The 18093-nt window shown below is 43.8% G+C and overlaps 1 pseudogene across 1 annotated transcript; it reads right to left on the bottom strand.

The window, feature by feature from the left end:
* Window positions 1–8289: 8289 nt before the first annotated feature.
* LOC311248078 (gamma-aminobutyric acid receptor-associated protein-like) lies at window positions 8290–8786 on the bottom strand (annotated as a pseudogene). Its single transcript has one exon. The product of its transcript is annotated as a gamma-aminobutyric acid receptor-associated protein-like (transcript).
* Between the last annotated feature and the right edge of the window lie 9307 nt (window positions 8787–18093).

Here is an 18093-nt window from a genome sequence, read left to right as displayed (position 1 = left end):
GGGTATGTGCATATGGCCACAAATGTAAGCATATGTGCGCATGAACTTAACTAAGTGACAATGTGGGCTTGTGTGGTTTATAGTAGTGAGAAACCTAATAGCCATGATATGGCGGAGCGAGGACACAGTAGTCCACCCAGCTGTCCCTTCCTCCAGGTGGTCCCCCCTTACAACACACAGCAGCAGTGTGTCACTGAGACAACAGTGGCTGGCTATACATGTGTGTTGTCAGACCTGTCAGACCCAGAGCTACTATGGAATGGGGGCACAAGCCAGACCGAGAACTATACTGTGGAATGGGGGCGCAAGCCTTTACTTTAACCTGGCAGACCCAGAGCTACTGTGGAATGGAGGCGCAAGCCTTTACTTAATCGGGCAGATTTATTTTTTTATATATTCCTTGTTACTCATTTCAAAACGAATATTGAATTCATGAATGAACGAATGCATACTGCATTTAGGCTTGTCCAAATACTCAAAGTCAAAGCTCTTTACAATGTAGGGTGGACATTTTCTCCTTCACTGGCACCAGGCACACATCACACTATACACACAATGACTGAAAGGCTCGGAGACAGGGTTGGTAGCCGCCAATTAAGAGAAGGGATAATTAGGTGGCATTGATGTCAGAGACCTGATTGGGAATTTGGCCAGAATCCCCTATTCTTTACGATAAGTGTCCTGGGTTCTTTAACGACCGAATTCAATCAGGACCTCGGTTTAACGTCTCATCCGAAGGACGGTTACTCGTTACATTACTTCCTTACACCCTCTCAGCATTGCTCAAGATTCGGTAAAACAGGCTTACAGGGGACTAAACACGTTTAGCAAATTATGCCACAACAATGTGGAACGCCCTACCCACAGCTGTAATATAATGTGAATCCCTACCCACCTTCAAACAGCTCTAAAAGAGCACCTACGGGAGGCCGCAATTCGAAACTGGCCCCTGTAAATGTCCAACCCCCCCCCCCCCACCCCCAATGTACAGTTTCCTCCCCCTCAAATGTATATGTTCTCTTTTAGAAACTCTGTCTGTAAATAAACAGTACTGTATTTTATTATATGTCATAAATGTCTGGATGTAACAGTACTGTATATCTGTATGTCGTGTATGTCATAAATGTTATGATGAATTGAAAATGGGGGGACCCTGATGTAAACAAGACGAAAAGTCTTTCTCTGGTCTGCATCCCCTTAACAATTGTGTGTACTATTGAGCCGTACTGTATTGTACCTGTAACTGAGGGGTACAATTCCCTGACACTGTATTTTTGATAAGTATGGTATCATTAAACCACTACCGTCTTATGCACTTTAATTACTGGCCATACAGTACATGATATATATAATGATGAACACTTCCCACAATGAAATCGGTTCCACACAAAGTTGTAATTAAGTATTTATTGCAGCAAAAGGTACATAATATACTTCTCTATTTCACTTTGGATGCGCTTATAAGGCAAAGGAATGTGCGTAGGCAAATCAATAACGAATGTCCATTCTCTGGTTACGCAGGAGGTAATTATACAACCTGAATCTTAGGGAATTATATCTATGGTACACTAGTAATATATAGCGGGAGATACTGGAAGGGTCCCCCCGGTTGTAAGCCAGCAAGGGTAGAGGATCTGTCGGTAATAGAGTCTGGGTCAACGATGATAAGGAGACTCCGAGTACGGGAGACGGTGCAATAAGATCTTGATCCACAGACGAATACAGCTGTTCTCCGTAGCCTGTAGCTCCACAGGGAAGAAAGCTAGCCTGCCTCAGGCTTCTGAGGGGCAGACTCGACGTGGCTCCTCACAGGGTAAATCCCACACACGTGTGGGCGTCGGCGATTCTCCGCTCCATTAATCACAGGACCAAAAGCAAATATAATCCAGCCGTAAAGGGCTATGCAGTCGTCGGGTAGATAATCCAGTGTACATGTCCACACGGTCCTCGTCTAGGGCTCCTCGGGTGAAAGCGCCATGAAAGCAGCCCAGCCTGGATAAGCACTCTAGCTGATACAGGGAAAACGTTGGTGATGCTGGTCACTGTAGAACTTTAGCCGCACGATACACTATACACAATTAGACTATTACTGACTTAATAGAATATGTCGCACTCGACGGTATAGCGCCAAACTCTGACACTTCAGTTATTAATTCGCACGCGGTCTCAATGCTCTATTTGGGGCCAAACAGGCCATACTTCACCGCACGTAGTCTCGTGGGTGAGGCTTCAACTTATTGGGTAACATACTTCTGTATTCACCTGCGCCGTATTTATACGCTTAGATGAATAAACTAGTACCAGCTTTATTCCTGTCTCATATCCTTGCACAATACCATTCATGTCCAGGCATGTCCCCGGCGGTGACTTTGAACCTGACTTTGGAGGCATGGCCTTGGCGCCTGTGGACCGCTGTCCAATAGGAGAATGAAATATTATGGTCTGTACTAGGCTAAAGGGATATTCCGTGTATATGTACAAGGAATATACAAGGGATATCAAACGATATACAAATATTATGCAATATATATCAATCAATAAATATATATATTCGGTTTAATCTGATCCTTTGTAACAGTACCCATTCTGCAATCTGTTAAATAAAGTTTTCATTCATTCATTCATTGACAGCACACCTCAAGAGCCTTTCAAACCAGACGCGCGGTCTGCCGTTTTCAACAGAGGACACACACAGACGTGGTGCCCACTGCGGCGCAGGGCGCAGCACCTTTGGTGTGAAAACTCATTAACTGAAAACCAGCAGCTTCCTCCTGCAGGCAGCATTGGAAGTTTAGTAACAAGGCTGCTCCAGGCTTGATCAAAAGCACAGCGGGCTTAAATTGATGAAGGAGAATCTTTAATTTTTTTTTAACAATTCTTTGTATTTCCTGTGTTTCAAGAGATTTGAGGTCGTATTTTTCAAAGTGGAAAGTAGGAGAAGTCGGGGCTCTCTCGCACTCCAAAAGGATGAAACGGTGCTCATCATGATTTACTCTTAAACTTGAATTATACCAGCAGTAGGGTCGATGATTCTACTACTTGCCCCCGTGAAATAAAATACATGCAGTATACGAAGACGCACCAGCACTGTTTCATGTTTAGAGTGCGAGAGTCCCGACTTTTGACATTATAGATTATTTTACAATGCGCACCTTGAGCCTTGAGCGCAGTTTGGATACAGCTGTATAGATCTAGATCAACAATGATGTTCTTGTCATCTTTGGTCTTGACAAAATCAAAGTAATTAAATAACAATTTTATAAATAGGATAACTGTAATATTATTACTGAAATTGAGGTAGTACTTTGTTACACTACTGTTACTAGGAAACGTAATAGCCTATTAACTGCTGCCAGGGCCGGACTGGGGAAATAATTCATACCTGTAGATATAGCGCGAAATATAGCCCCAGTCAGGCCACTTTTTAAGCGGGGGTTCTGGGGTTCCCCCACCAGGAAAACTTTAGTTATGTAGCACCCTGAATATGTGACTATTATTCAGAAGTGCTGACTTGCCTTTTATCTCCCCTTTGTGCACAAAGACACATTAACTAGTTTCCATTGATATTCCCTCGAACAATGACGCGGGTTTCTCCTTCTCTCACCGGCTGGAATATGGATTATAAACAGTAAAATGTATCATATTCTATCCACCCAGTTCTTCCTGTGGGGCTAGTTGGCGGTACCAGCAGGGGGCGGCGGTGGCAGGCGGGGCGCACGAGAGAGGCATAGAGGGAAGCAAGTCAACTGGAACGGAAGTGAGGAGAGCCAGCCTCTTCGACATTGGACTTGGACCTGGTCGGTCGTGTCTTGAAAGAGCCCCATTGTGGACCACACCGGTGAACGTATTGAACTTGAATATATTACGTGTTATACTAGAAATATAAGCGTAGTAGCGTGTTGCATGTCCCCACTGAATAACCCTAGTGATACAACGAGTTATCCTAGAAGAAAGCGGTATAGCCAAGAGTTGGCTTATGTTAACGTTATCCCCTCCAGTGAGGTGCCCAGCCAGCGTGGCTTGAAGAGGACCGGTGGTTAGAGGCACCCTGCGTCGTTGTATGTTTCGGCTAGCAGGAGGGCTGTCTAGGACCCACAGAGTAGCTTCAGTTAAGGTAGGGCCCAGATCATTATCGCGCGTCAACCCAGCCCCGGCAGTCAGCAGCCTGTCTTCACCGGCGTTCTACATCTGCTCTGCACCGGCGGTCGTCAGCCCAGCACGGGAGTTCGTCCCGTCCAGCAGAGGTCGCCATCACCCAGCACGCGCCTTCAGCCCGCTACTGCTCCCTCTGCCCCACACCGCTTGCTAGCTCCTGTGACGAGAGCGTTCGACGCCATCTTACCACCCGGACAGTGGTGGTGCGGCGAGGCCGCCATCTTGGTTGAGTACATTAGCGCTTCGGTGCTCAGGATCCTATTGCACAGTACACAGTGTGGTGCGGCCTACGGGCGAAGCTAATGTTGCTAACTACAGTTCATAGGGGTACCCCATAAACATTACATGCCGGCATTAGTATAGGACTTTTGTTTGGTAAAGTGAGCCCACCTTTTTCATTTTCTTTGAGTGTGATAACGTGTTTGTTCTTTAATAATATTTTCCCATCTAATTAACCCTTCCCCTGTGGGGAGGTTACCGACCTGTTGTATTATAAGTAAAGCCTTAGAGAGGTATTATCACTACCATATAATTAAAGCCTGAGAGAGGTATTATACCTGGTACTAACCCAGACGTGGGTGATGAGTCAAGCACATTGAAGTATACTATACTTGGGTCGGCAATACCTGGTTCTATACGGTGTGGGTGTATAATCTAAGTGTCTATAAGGTATTGAGTTACAAATTGGGTAATAGTAAGACTTCATTCTATTTGACCCATTGCTATTAAATCTTTGTAACTGACCAGTATAAGTAACGATAAAGAATTAGATGGGAGTTCTGTGTGTGTGTCCATTCCTGAGCCTATGAACAACTCTTTTGGTGTGGGTAACGTTAATACAATTAACCCCTTCCTATCCAACTTTTCCCTTTTTACTATAAGGTTTCTAATGTCACTGAGGGAGGGTACTGCTTGCGGGAGGAACTAAGTTATTTATTTACAATTCAGTCACTAGGTGTGGGAGGGTTAAAGGAGGTATTGGGGGAAGTGAGAGCGAGTTGGGGAGTACTGCTGACCGCCCTGGAAGGGCGAGGAAGACCAGAGTACCAGACCAGGTTGGTAAATCCCGGGCCCCATCCACTCCCACTGCCAGCCTCCAGTTGACGCTCCAGACCCAAAGACGAAGGTGCAGTCAGACGGAGCTCTACTGTGTCTCGCTACCCAGTGGCTGTGCACACCCGTTCCCATGAAGCAGGGATAATCCACCCAGCTACAGTTACAATGACTTAATTTCCTGCATTCTGGTGAATTTTAGTGCATGTGAATCACAAACTAATGAGCCAACAATTGCTTAGTACAATGTACTGTTATGAACCTCAAATAAAACTGTTGTGGCACTATGCTACTCTCTCCACCTTCAAAAAGAAAAAAGCAAGAGCACAACATATTTTTATCTTTACTATTATAATACAGTTAACCACTCTCTCCACCTATTCAAACAGAGCAAGAGCACAATACCATATTCACTTTACTGATGCACTACCCATCAGTTAAAATAGCCCTTTACACAAACATTAAATAACAGACCTTTCATTACAATACTATAATAACAGTAGCCACTGCCAGAATAGTGACATGTGTATCGCGTGTGGTGAGCACATGCATGCACAACAAAGACAGAAGATTGTGTTGTCTCAATCATTTTAACTATAAAATGAGCTCAAAGTATGAGCTCACTGACTGACATTTCCAACAAAAAGCATCAATTGTCAAATAATATTGATCACATTAACTAGACTAGATGTTTTTGAGGAAATTAGAAAGGGAACAACAACTTAACCCTTGTGTCTGATCAGATTATTATTTTTTGATAACTTTGCAGTGATTATGTTTGTAGCCAATATATGTGGCAAAGGTGTGTAATCTTTGAATTATCTTGGAATTATTTTGACTTTCTCGTTCATAAATTGTTTATTCAACTTCAGCCCCGATCATAACCACCACATATTGTTTTTTGTAATGTCAGATTTAACAACTCCTTTCAGAAAAGTGGGAGTATTTCATTTTTTATCTGAAGTTGAATCAAATATTTATGGAAAAGAAAGTGGGAAATTATTTCAACATATAATTTTTTTATGGCGTTTTTCAATTTAGTCCCCTAATATGGTAAGAGTATAACACTTTAGTTTTCAGACACAGCCGCTCCAGTGTAAACCAAAGATATCCAAATGGTTTATTTCTCTTCCACAGCGAAGTCTTTCTTTACAGAAGTGGTCCTAAAGCTACTTTCCTAAATATTCACGTCACTACGAGCGGCGCGGTGGTGTAGTGGTTAACACTGTCGCCTCACAGCAAGAAGGTCCAGGGTTCGTTTCCATGATGCCAGGTACCCAGGTGGGGTATCTCCCAGGCCTTTCTGTGTGGAGTTTGCATGTTCTCCCCGTGCTCGCAAGGGTTTCCCCCCGATAAGATAAACCCAATGGAAAAACATGCACAACAGATCGCTAACGCTGTGGCGTCCTTGACGAAGACGGACAGGAGCACTTGGATTGGTCCCCGGGGCGCGGCTCACGTTGACGCCCTATCTGCTCCCGGCTGCCCATGGGGGGAAGGACAACGGGATGGGAAAAGTGCAGAGAAACATTTCATCGGCGACTCAGTGCATAATGTGTGTGTGTGTTCCTGTGGGTCGCCCATCTCGCGTGTGTGTTAAAACTGCATGACAAATAAAGACTTAGTCTTCTAGTCTAACAATTACTACTACTGTGTTGTTATTATAATACATAATATTGGTTCCGCCCTGTTGTTGTAGTACCTGGACCGAGGACCGGGGTAGAGGAACAGTGCTTGATGTACGGATGCACAACGGAGAGAGTGCCTTGATGTACGGATAGACAACGTGAATAAAAGCCAGTAAAGAAACCCTAGCCTAGCCTGTTTATTCCTAGTTAGGAATACTGGAAACAACAAACATAACTACAAGATAAGAAAACTGTATTTTCCCAGTCTCCAAAATCACCGCCGACTCGACACATGAAAATTCCACACTGGAAAGCCGTAAATCAACTTGCCGGCTCTTTCCACAGCAAAACGGTAGGCTTGGCACCTTGGTTGAGAAATGCAGGCTTCAGTCTATTTTGTTTAGTCTATCTGTTCAGTCCTGTTCAGTCCTGTTTCAAGATGCACACTGCTGTTGACTATAATAATAGTTATAGTATATCCTGTAGATACACAAATGTTCTAGAATGTTTGGTTATGACATCATACGGTGACATCACCAAGGTTCTAGGATGTTTGATTATGACATCATAGTGTGACATCACAAATGTTCTAGAATGTTCTATTATGACAAATAAGACGGTTCAATGACTTTATTAAAATGGGGGACCCTGATGTAAGCAAGACGAAAGTCTTTCTCTGGTCTGCATCCCAGTAACAATTGTATGTATTGAGCTGTACTGTACTGTACCCATTCTGCAATCTGTTAATAAACGTTTCAATCAATTCAATCAATCTAAATCCAATCAATATTCCTAATGCCGTTTCAATGTAAGGTTATACAAATAAACATATAAACATTCATATAATACAATAATTATAGCTTTGGCTCCTACACCGGCCCCTAATTGTACTTCTAATCTAGAGACAATTACTAACAACTAAAAAACAAGGAGCTAAACCAAACACTATTTTAACTGATAAGTGTCTCTGCTGCTGGATAACCAATACCTGGTGCCAGAGGTCCCTAGTACATGGCACACCGTAGGAGGACGGTCTTTACCACCGCCTCATGCAGCTTCTTGGAGAAGACAGATCTTAGTGATAGGTCTATCTAAAGTGGTCGTCTTCGTCTTGACACGGACCCGGCGCACGAGCCTGTGCTGGTCAGGAACCGGTGAACTGTGTCGAACTGCTCTTCAGCTGCAGTAGCGCTGACCACAGCGTTCTTTACCTCTGGGTCCTCCGAAGTTAGGTCCCCACGGTGTTCTGGGTTCTGAGGCCATTCCTCTTCGGGCTTGGTGAGGAATTCCGGCCCCTGTATCCAAGCACTTGTTATCCTTCTTTCAGCGCTCCAGTAGTTCGTGTTGATTCCTTTTTCCTCTTGGAACAGAGTTTTCTTACTAATATGAGGGCCGACGTTCCACTGGTTAAAGTTGCTTACTTGTGAGTAGTACGTTCGTTGATAAAGAAAAATAAAGATTTTAAGTGGGTGGGAGGGGGGATGTGAAAGTGCATTTGACATATTTACTCTGGGAACTCTAGGCTGCTGAGCTGGATTTAATATTTCAATGGGTGGTGGAGGGCTTTGGGGGGTGGGCAGGAGTGATGGTGGTGGGATCAGATTTCCCTTTGGCTGTCCCCGTACACACTCTCATCAAGGTAGGCAATGTAGAGGAAAAAGTCCTCTTCATGGTGCTCCTGATACAACAGTCCCATGGTGGCTGAGGTGGGTGGAATGACGTTGTTTACAAAGAAGAAGAGCGCGTCCTCCGCTCTTAAGTGGATTATTTTCCGAATGAGGAAGTAAAACTGGCCCACTGTCAGGTCAGAGGGGACAAGATATTTCTTCTTGTCCAGATCTCCTATTCTGGCTTTGGGGGCTTTCTCCACAATTACAGGGACGCTATCCGGATACTTCTTCCTTATTTTCTTTTCTCAAAGGGGTGCTCCTCTTTGTACTGGAACTTCATTGTTAGAGAAATGACAGAGACAGCTAGTCGGTCACTCTGAGAGAGGTATTATACGACCGGGATTCCTCAAGGAGCAATTGGATTCAGTGACACAGCAGGACAAAAACAAACGTTACTGGCTGCATAATATGAGGGCCGACGTTCCACTCTACTGGTTAAAGTTGCTTACTCGTGAGTAGTACGTTTGTTGATAAAGAAAGATAATGTCCACAGCCGCTCCAGTGTAAAACAAAGATATCCAAATGGTTTATTTCTCTTCCACAGTGAAGTCTTTCTTTACAGAAGTAGTCCTAAAGCTACTTTCCTAAATATTCACGTTACTACTACAAGATAAGAAAACTATTTTCCCAGTCTCCAAAATCACAGCCGACTCGACACATGAAAATTCCTCCACACTGGAAAGCCGTAAATCAACTTGCCGGCTCTTTCCACAGCAAAACGGTAGGCTGGGCACCTTGGTTGAGAAATGCAGGCTTGAGTCTATGTTGTTTAGTCTATCTGTTCCAGTCCTGTTTCAAGATGCACACTGCTGCTCTTCTTCTTCTTCTTCTTATTTGAATTTCCGGCAGAGTAGACGCATCGTGGCGTATTACTGCCCTCCGCAATTCTTTTTATGGGCTCTTATTCTTCTCCTTCTTCTCCTTCTTCACCTTCTTTTTCTTCTTCTACTGGACCCCGTCATCAACTACATTGTCCATTGGAGTGCAGCTACTGCTGCTACTTCCTGCCTGAGCCCCCCTCCGCGGGACCCTCCTTGCCCCCTGCTATCTTATCCTGGGCTGCTTTGTCCCTCGCAGCCTTGTCCCTCGCAGCCCCCTCAGCCAATTCACTATACACCTCCTTCCAGTCCAGACCTTCCAATCCCAGATGTTGAACCGCTATCCTAACAATCATCTTCACCATCTCTGTTCTACCCTTAGCCTCTGCCATACCAGTAACTACCCCTGCCACGAAGGCCACAATACCTAATTTCTCCTCCCTTCCCCTCTCTCTTTCCACCTGCTCTACCCTCACTGCCAAATGCCCTCCTTCAACCCCCTGCACCCTTTCTTGGCTACCCTGTCCTGCCCTGCTAACCGCCCCAGCATACGTCAACTTACCCTCCCTTCTCTCTCTCCGATCCGCGACCTCCTTCATCATCACCTCGCACCCCCGAAACGCTACACTATGCTCCCCACCACAACTACAGCACTTCGGCTTCACTCCCTCTCCACAATTCCCATATTCATGTTCCCCGCCACACCTAGCGCACCTCAGCCCCTTCCTACACGTGGTAGCTATATGGCCAAACTCCTGGCACCTATAGCACCTAAGAGGATTATGAACAAATTCCCTAACCCTATACATCCTACGCCCTACAAACACTGAGAGAATTGTTGACTATATAGATACACAAATGTTCTAGAATGTTTGGTTATGACATCATACGGTGACATCACCAAGGTTCTAGAATGTTTGATTATGACATCATACTGTGACATCACAAATGTTCTAGAATGTTCTATTATGACAAATAAGCCGGTTCAATGACTTTATCTAAATCCAATCAATATTCCTAATGCCGTTTAAATGTAAGGTTATACAAATAAACATATAAACATTCATATAATACAATAACCTAAATATATAGCTTTGGCTCCTACACAAGGGTTAAATTATTTATTTGTTTCTTGGCAGATTTAACATTGAGCTTTTGACAGGGGAGATGATGCATTGCATGGTAACGTTAGCTAGCTAACATCCACATGTTTATTTTTATCACTGACTAACCTGCTGGTTCCTTGATCTTGGTGCAAGAAAACATTTGATAAATGTTGCCGGATTTAGCAGCATCTCCTGTAAGGGCCTTTCTTTTTCTTTGTTTTATCCCTCTCTCCTCCACCCTTTCTCTTTCTTCCACTGTCCATCTTGACATCAACGTTAATTGACTTTTGCTCTACTGTATCTCTCCCGAGTCCCTCACTACCTCGCTCACTGCCTGGCTGTTATTCTGCATCCGAGTGCCATCTGCCATTCCATTCGCCGCCTCCGCTGTCAGTTGTATCGCCTGGTCCCGCCTCCACCAATCACAAGCGGCAGCACGGCTCCATTTGTGTGTGTGTGTGTGATCCGCGAGAGGGAGAGAGGGAGAGAGTCAGATAGTTCTCCAACTCTGTCGCAGACAGTGAAATCCTGGTTGTTCCCCACCCACCTAGGTTATCTAACTATCGCGCCGCCACAACTAGAAACAATGGCCTGGCAAAAAAAAAAAAGTATAATAAAAAAATATATATACTTTTTTTTAATATAATATATATATATTTTTTTATCTGTGCAGGCCAGGCCACCGGGAAAACTCCTGGTGCTCCCGATGGCCAGTCCGGGCCTGACTGCTGCCCAACACTGTATTACACCTTTTCTCACATCGGGTCCCAGGGACATCTTATCAATGGCAGTCCCTTGTGTGTCCTTGATATAAAAAAGTTTGAGAATCACTGCTGATGTTCTGATGTTCCTACTTAAGGCCTCTGCATGCTACAGCAAATTCAAAGCAACTTCAACACAACATCGACAAAGCAACGGTGTTGCAGACACTCTACCTTTATGCTTCTGCAAAATCAACGCGCAGCCTATGTAACATTGTACCCCGTATGTAGCTAGGTTCCCTAGATAGATGACGCTTCCCTTCTCAACCAACCCATTGATAAAAGCAGAAAAATAAGCATAATTTTTACTTCCGGGCGGGGGGTTTCAAAATAAAAGAGCGAGTCTAAAAGCACCGTAAATACGTTTATTTTTTACAATATCTAACGTTACACGAACCTAAACTAATCTAAAGTTAGTTTAGGTTCGTGTTAACTTTGGATAATGTACAAAATAAACGTATTTCCGGTGATTTTAGACGTCGCTCTTTTATTTTGAAAACCCCCGACCGGAAGTGTTATAGTGTCTGTTGCTAGCAGCTTCACTTTCTGTGCTTTTCGAGCTAACGTTACCGTAACATCATTAGTTTCCAATGGAGAGGACCTCGGCTCACATGCAGCTCAAACTACCTATTGGAATAAATTACTTGATTGATGTTTAACTTGTCCCTGTGTGTGTCCAGTCATTTCGACTAGCAAACGTTGTATTTAACGTTACCTCAGGACGGATACCATTGTATTTACTTGGTTAGCTATGTAGCTAGCATTTTGAATAGACCCAATGCTAGCTGGCTGGCTACATCTTTATTTACTAAATTATGGAGGCTTTTTAATCGTCAAGGTAAGAGAGGATGTCATGATCAACTGAAGGCGTATGCTATGGAACAATATGTGCTTGGGTTTTCAGAAAAAGGCGAGCTATGTGACGCTGATTATTTAGCGTCAACGCTGGCTTCAACAATGGAGGATATTATTCTCTGCGGGACTAATATTATTCTATGACAGCCCCGCCCCCATTCGCTAACCAACCAATCACTGCTACGCAATATCAACGCAACGGTTGTTCAGATTAGATTCTGGGGACATGTACGCAACGTCCAAGCAACACAGTCTACAAGACCCTCTAAAACAACCGCGCTGAAATCGCGCCGATGTTGTGTTGCAGTTGCTTTGAAGTTGCTGTAGCATGTAGAGGCCTTTACCCTTTGACAGATGAATGAAGAAGGACCCCTATAGTAACCCCCCAACCACGCCCTAGTTGGGGCCCGGGGACGACTTTGAAAATTGATGATTACAAAGATATGTTTTTTTTTCATCTTCGTTTTATGTTAGAATATCTCCACTGAGGTCAGTTAAATGGTTAAGTTTAGGGTTTTTGGTTTATCAACATTTTAGGTGAACAACTTAAAGTTATAGCATTTTGTACTTCATTGTTTACATTTTGTAGTTAATTTAGTTGTATAATTGGTATAGTGTTTGGTATTTATTCTTTTGACTGTTTACCAGCGATGCAGTCGTGCACACACGCGGTTACACGCTGTTGTAGTAGATCACTGAGGCAGAAGTGCGCGCGGATGTGCACGCGCGCACACAAAAATGCGTTCACAATGGTCACTGGACTCGTTGCGCCATGCGGCAAGTACCCGGCCGGCACTTATCACCTAGACTTTGCATAATAATAGGATACCGATAGCATAACAACGAGCAGAGCCAAACCAAAATACAAGCCCTGTACCAATTGGTGGGGGGTTGCTTGATCTGTGGTCCGACTGGAAGGATGAGAGTTGTGCTTCAGTCTGAAGGGAACTGTCCTTCTGTAAACTAACTCTAAGTTACATTGTTAATTTAGTTTGTATTTAATTCAATTAAAGAAATTGTAACTACAATTACATTTAAAACATTGTTATGCATAATAATCATCTGTTCTGTGCGCAACTGAGGGAACATGTATGCGCGGGAGCGCGCGTGCACGTGGCGTTTGGGCAGTTCCCATATTACGACTGCACCACTGCTGTTTACTGTATGAAGCACAATCTCAGGGGGCTCATACAGAACCAAGCATTTCACTGCACTGTACAGTACCTTAGCCTATGTGACAAATAAAACAAAACTTGAAACTTGAACTTGATGGAGGAGGAGAGGACCCTTATGTAAACAAGACGAAAGTATTTTTCTGGTCTGCATCCTCTTAGCAGTTGTTTGTATTGAGCCATACTGTATTTGTAGTACCCATTCTGCAATCTGTTTTCAATCAATCAATCAAACTTGAAAACCATGACCCGGAGTTGCCGATTGGCCGACTTCACTCACCGACTAGTGAGGGAAACACGCGCACCCTGGCTGGCCGCCCACCAGGCGCGTTCTCTCATAGATAATATTATCTGTGTTCTCTCATAGATATTATCTGTGTTCTCTCCTCATCGTGGGTGCGACACGAGAGCGTCGCGCGCAGGCAGTTGATGAAACTTCAAGAAATGCAGTAGAGTCGAGACTGGAATTCCTTCAGTTGTATCTTAGCGGTGAGCCACTCGGAGCCATCCCAGAGAACAGACTGCACCCTACTTTTCATGAGAGAGACAACAGAATAAAAGAGTACCATGGAATTTTTTTTGGCTTTACCTCTTCTCATCATCTTGTTGCAGAGTGAGTTTAAACTTCCCTTTTCCCTTATTATGATTTGAGAACAAAGGTGTTTTGGCATTTATCTTATATAGCTTAATTGTTTTTCTAAAAGGAGTTTATTTTAGTTTGCAATATAAAACGGACTACAGGAGAGGAAGAATAAACTAGTTTGTGCAACTACAAATAATAATAGCAACAAAATAATAGCGTTATAAAATATGGATAGTCCAAGTAAAATATTTAGACAATACTGGTTTATTTTGCACACAATTCCACACTGTAAACAGTAACAAAATAATTTGTGTTTGCACTTAGCAAGATATTGGAATCTGAATTCAAGTCAATACGCTTTATTGGCATGTATGTTAAAAGAAACAATATTGAATTAAAATGAATAGTCGAGCACAAGGTATTCTTGCTTCTTCATGCTTCTTCGCTTTAAATGTGGAAATACTTTAAACCAACGTTTCGGTCAACAGACTTCTTCAGGGCATTTACAGAAGGTGCTTGACATCTCACATAATAACTTAGTTACAATCTCACACTGTAAACAGTCTAACACATTTGTGTTTGCAAGATATTGGAATGGAATCTCAATTAAAGTCAATATGCTTTATTGGCTTATGTTAAAAGAAACAATATTGCCAAAGCATTAAACAATAACAACAGTAGCCTTGAAGATTGAATGAGTATGAATTTGTCCTCATTGTGTTGTCATCTGGATGCTGAATTAATCCATGTGTTGTGTTAATTATCTTCAGCTCAATGAAATGAAATAAAATAGCCCATTTTAAGAAGGATAATTAGGGTTATATTTAATGGAGGGATATCAAAATATATTTTTCAAGTTAGTAAATTGTCATATACAGATGTTTTATGAATGTGTATAAAAACAAAGCATTGTAGCTAAATATCTAACTACAGATGAACTAGAGACCATATGTATCTTGGAAGTTCAGCTGTATTATAGTAACCTCATAACAGTGATGGAGCACCCCCCCCCCCATGTTAATAACGTGATATTTATGGTACTTCTGCTGCTGAAAAAAACACAATTTGAAGGTTTGAAGATGTTTTTTTTTAATCTAATTGAGATGCTCTCTAAATATCCTGGATATAGTTTCGATAGGCAACCTGCTCACATTTAATTTAAAATGTTCACATCTTGAATGTGTTTGAGACATTCAGTGTTTGAGACTAGTTGAACAAAGTGGTGAGAGAGACGATCCCATCTAAACTCCTACAGTCTGGTGAGTTGGGGTGGACTATACTTGTTTGTAACTGAGAGTCAAAGTACAGTAATCGACTATTTGACCTCACATATCTTTGATATAAGTGCAAATCGATAACTGATCTGTCCATAGGCTATAGGTATCGCAATAACAACACTATAGGTATCACAATAACAAGACTATAGGTATCACAATAACAAGACTATCGGTATCACAATTATCACAACAACAAGACTATATGTATGAGAATAACAAGACTATAGACCCGCTGTATACGTCATACTCAGTGTGTGTGCGCATTACAGGAGCAGAAAGGAACGTAATCCTGGTCAGAACAACGGGGCAGACTACAATATATTTGCATTTGTTAGCCATGCTAGCGATCTAAACAATCAATCCATGCCAAAGCTAGATATGTAAAAGGTGAAAGACTCACACGCTCACAGCCATGCTGATTTGTCAAAATGACATCCAGCCGTTTTCGTTTGAACATGGTATGTTTGTAAACAGCGAACAGGTCTATATAGGTATCACAATAACAAGACTATAGGTATCGCAATAACAAAACTATAGGTATGACAATAACAAGACTATTATCACAATAACAAGACTATAGGTATCACAATAACAAGACTATAGGTATCACATTAACAAGACATGTGACAAGTGGATGCCTTTTCCTAACTCATCAATGCAGTCGTAGCAGATCTGTCACCAAAACAGACAACTCAAACGCTTGGAGTTGAGGAGTTGACTTTGGAGTTGGCGCTAGGTTTAGCATCTGCAGAGGAGGTGTGATCCGAGTGGTTTGAAGCGTGTTGTGGCTAGAGAGGGGGCTCAGGGTGGACAGATAGAGGTGGTGGAGGTGGAGGGGTGGGCAGGGATTCGGGTGGTTGGGGGGGGGGGGGGGGGGGGTCATGTTTACACACGTTTGTCTCTGATGCTGTTCAAGGCCAGAGATCCAGAGCCTGATGAGAGAAGTCACATAGGCCTCCGGAGGACTGCAGACCACTGGACCAAAGGAGATCCCACCGTTTCATTTGGGTGGTAGCCCCTGCTTGACCCAGCTGCTAATTACAGAGAGATGAAATCAACAAGTACACTATCTTATAAAAATATGTATTTGAAGTTACTCCTCATTGGCCTTGACCAAGGCTCCGGCATGACAACTGGAGTTGGTCCCTGGGTGCTGCCCAGGCATGCGTTGTTCATGGCACGGGGTACCACTCAGTGGTACCTCACTGAGTATTAAAGATTTGAGCAGAAGCGCGTGCACGCACATGCACGCGCTCGCGAGAACGCGCTGCGCTCGGCTCGGATCGTTGTGTTTACCTGCGGCGCTACCTCGCATTATCATAACAATAGCCGCTATAGGCTGGTGTCTTCAACCAGTCTGGGACTCTTTGTTCAACCCCCCACCCACCACCACTCACCCCCGGACAACAACACACTCTGCAAACAGCAGCAACCCGGGACATTCCATATCTACATCACAAACTTCGGGACTGAGTAGATAATTAATTAATCTTCTCTTTATTTTTATTATTTATATTAAAACTGAATCAAACCATAAACAAGGTTGCCTGTTGGGATGTTAGATCCTAATGTGAAAAACTGATTTTATATGTCTGCACTTTATGTGCTCATTTTATGCCTGTCTTAATTCTGTTGTGAAGCACTTTGAGCTGCAGTTTCTGTATGAAAGGCTATACAAACAAAGTGTATTATTGTGCGCGAGGGAACATATGCGCATGCGCGCGGGGCCGCGCGTGCGTGTGCGCGCGCGCGTGCGCGCGGCGTCATTATCCTGCGTGGCGGCTCAGCCCATAATAACAACGCAACGCTGGTGCTGCCCTGGGGCGGCCCACTGCTCTAACTAGTTAGGATGGCATTACACCGGTTCCTGACAGGCAGCGAGCGAGCGAACTGGAGACGAAAATCGCGCGCGACACTGTCCTGATATGACGCGGCGCGTGTCCGAGTGTGTCTCTGTGTGTGTGTTACCAGGAACAGGGGGCAAAGCAGCCTGCGATTCTCGACCAATAAAAAGTGTTTAGGGGCGGGACTCGGACGTGTAATCGCTCAACTAGAGACACAGCGAGCGAATATTTGAGGGGGGAACGACATCGCCGCTCAGTTCGCTGTCGCTCGTGGCAGATCAGGATAGTCTGATTGAAACGAATACATTTTAATTATTTTCGCAATCACGCTCGCTCGCGTCGCTGCCTGTCAGGAAGGGGTGTTACATGCAGAGGATGCATTTGGGCTACATGTACAAATCTACTTAACAATACATATATTCCACTTGTACTTCTACTTAAGTTGCAGGGGGAATCATCTTATTAAGAGGGACGTGCTATCAATGAGAGAGAGAGAGAGAGAGAGAGAGAGAGAGAGAGAGAGAGAGAGAGAGAGAGAGAGAGAGTAGTGAGAGAGAGAGAGAGAGAGAGAGAGAGAGAGAGAGAGAGAGAGAGAGAGAGAGAGAGAGAGAGAGAGAGAGAGAGAGATAGAGAGAGATTTGCACCACTTGTCTATGAATGGGAGGTGTGTGTGTCTGGGGGGGGGGGGCATCTATTGAAAAGATGAGCACATGTGTGATTGTGTTAAGACCCTCTGTTGGCCAGCTGAGCAGGCTATGGTTACCATGATACAGAAGGACTTTGTGTGTATTAAAGATCCGACACGCATGCACAAACGCACGCACGACGCACGCACGCACGCACGCACACACACACACACACACACACACACACACACACACACACACACACACACACACACACACACAGAGAGAGAGAGAGAGAGAGAGATGACATACATTTATCCAGCATTCTCTTTCCAAATGCTTTTCCCCTAAAGGATAGCCAGATTGTGTACACTCAGTGAAAGTGTAACAATCTCAATACAGAATGGAAAACGAGAATTAAAAAAAGCCACCTCTCTGTCTCACTCTGTCTTTCAAGTGTCTAAATCTTCTACCTGTTTGTTGTCTAAACTACGCATCTGCCTGCGTCCCGTCAGCGTAGAGTGGGAGGGAGGAGGGAGGAGGGA

The sequence above is a fragment of the Notolepis coatsorum genome (assembly GCF_963971535.1).
Source record: "Notolepis coatsorum genome assembly, contig: SCAFFOLD_3069, whole genome shotgun sequence".
Classification (NCBI taxonomy): domain Eukaryota; kingdom Metazoa; phylum Chordata; class Actinopteri; order Aulopiformes; family Paralepididae; genus Notolepis; species Notolepis coatsorum.
The sequence above is the reverse complement of the archived record's forward strand: the minus strand, read 5'-3'. Positions and strand labels throughout refer to the sequence as shown.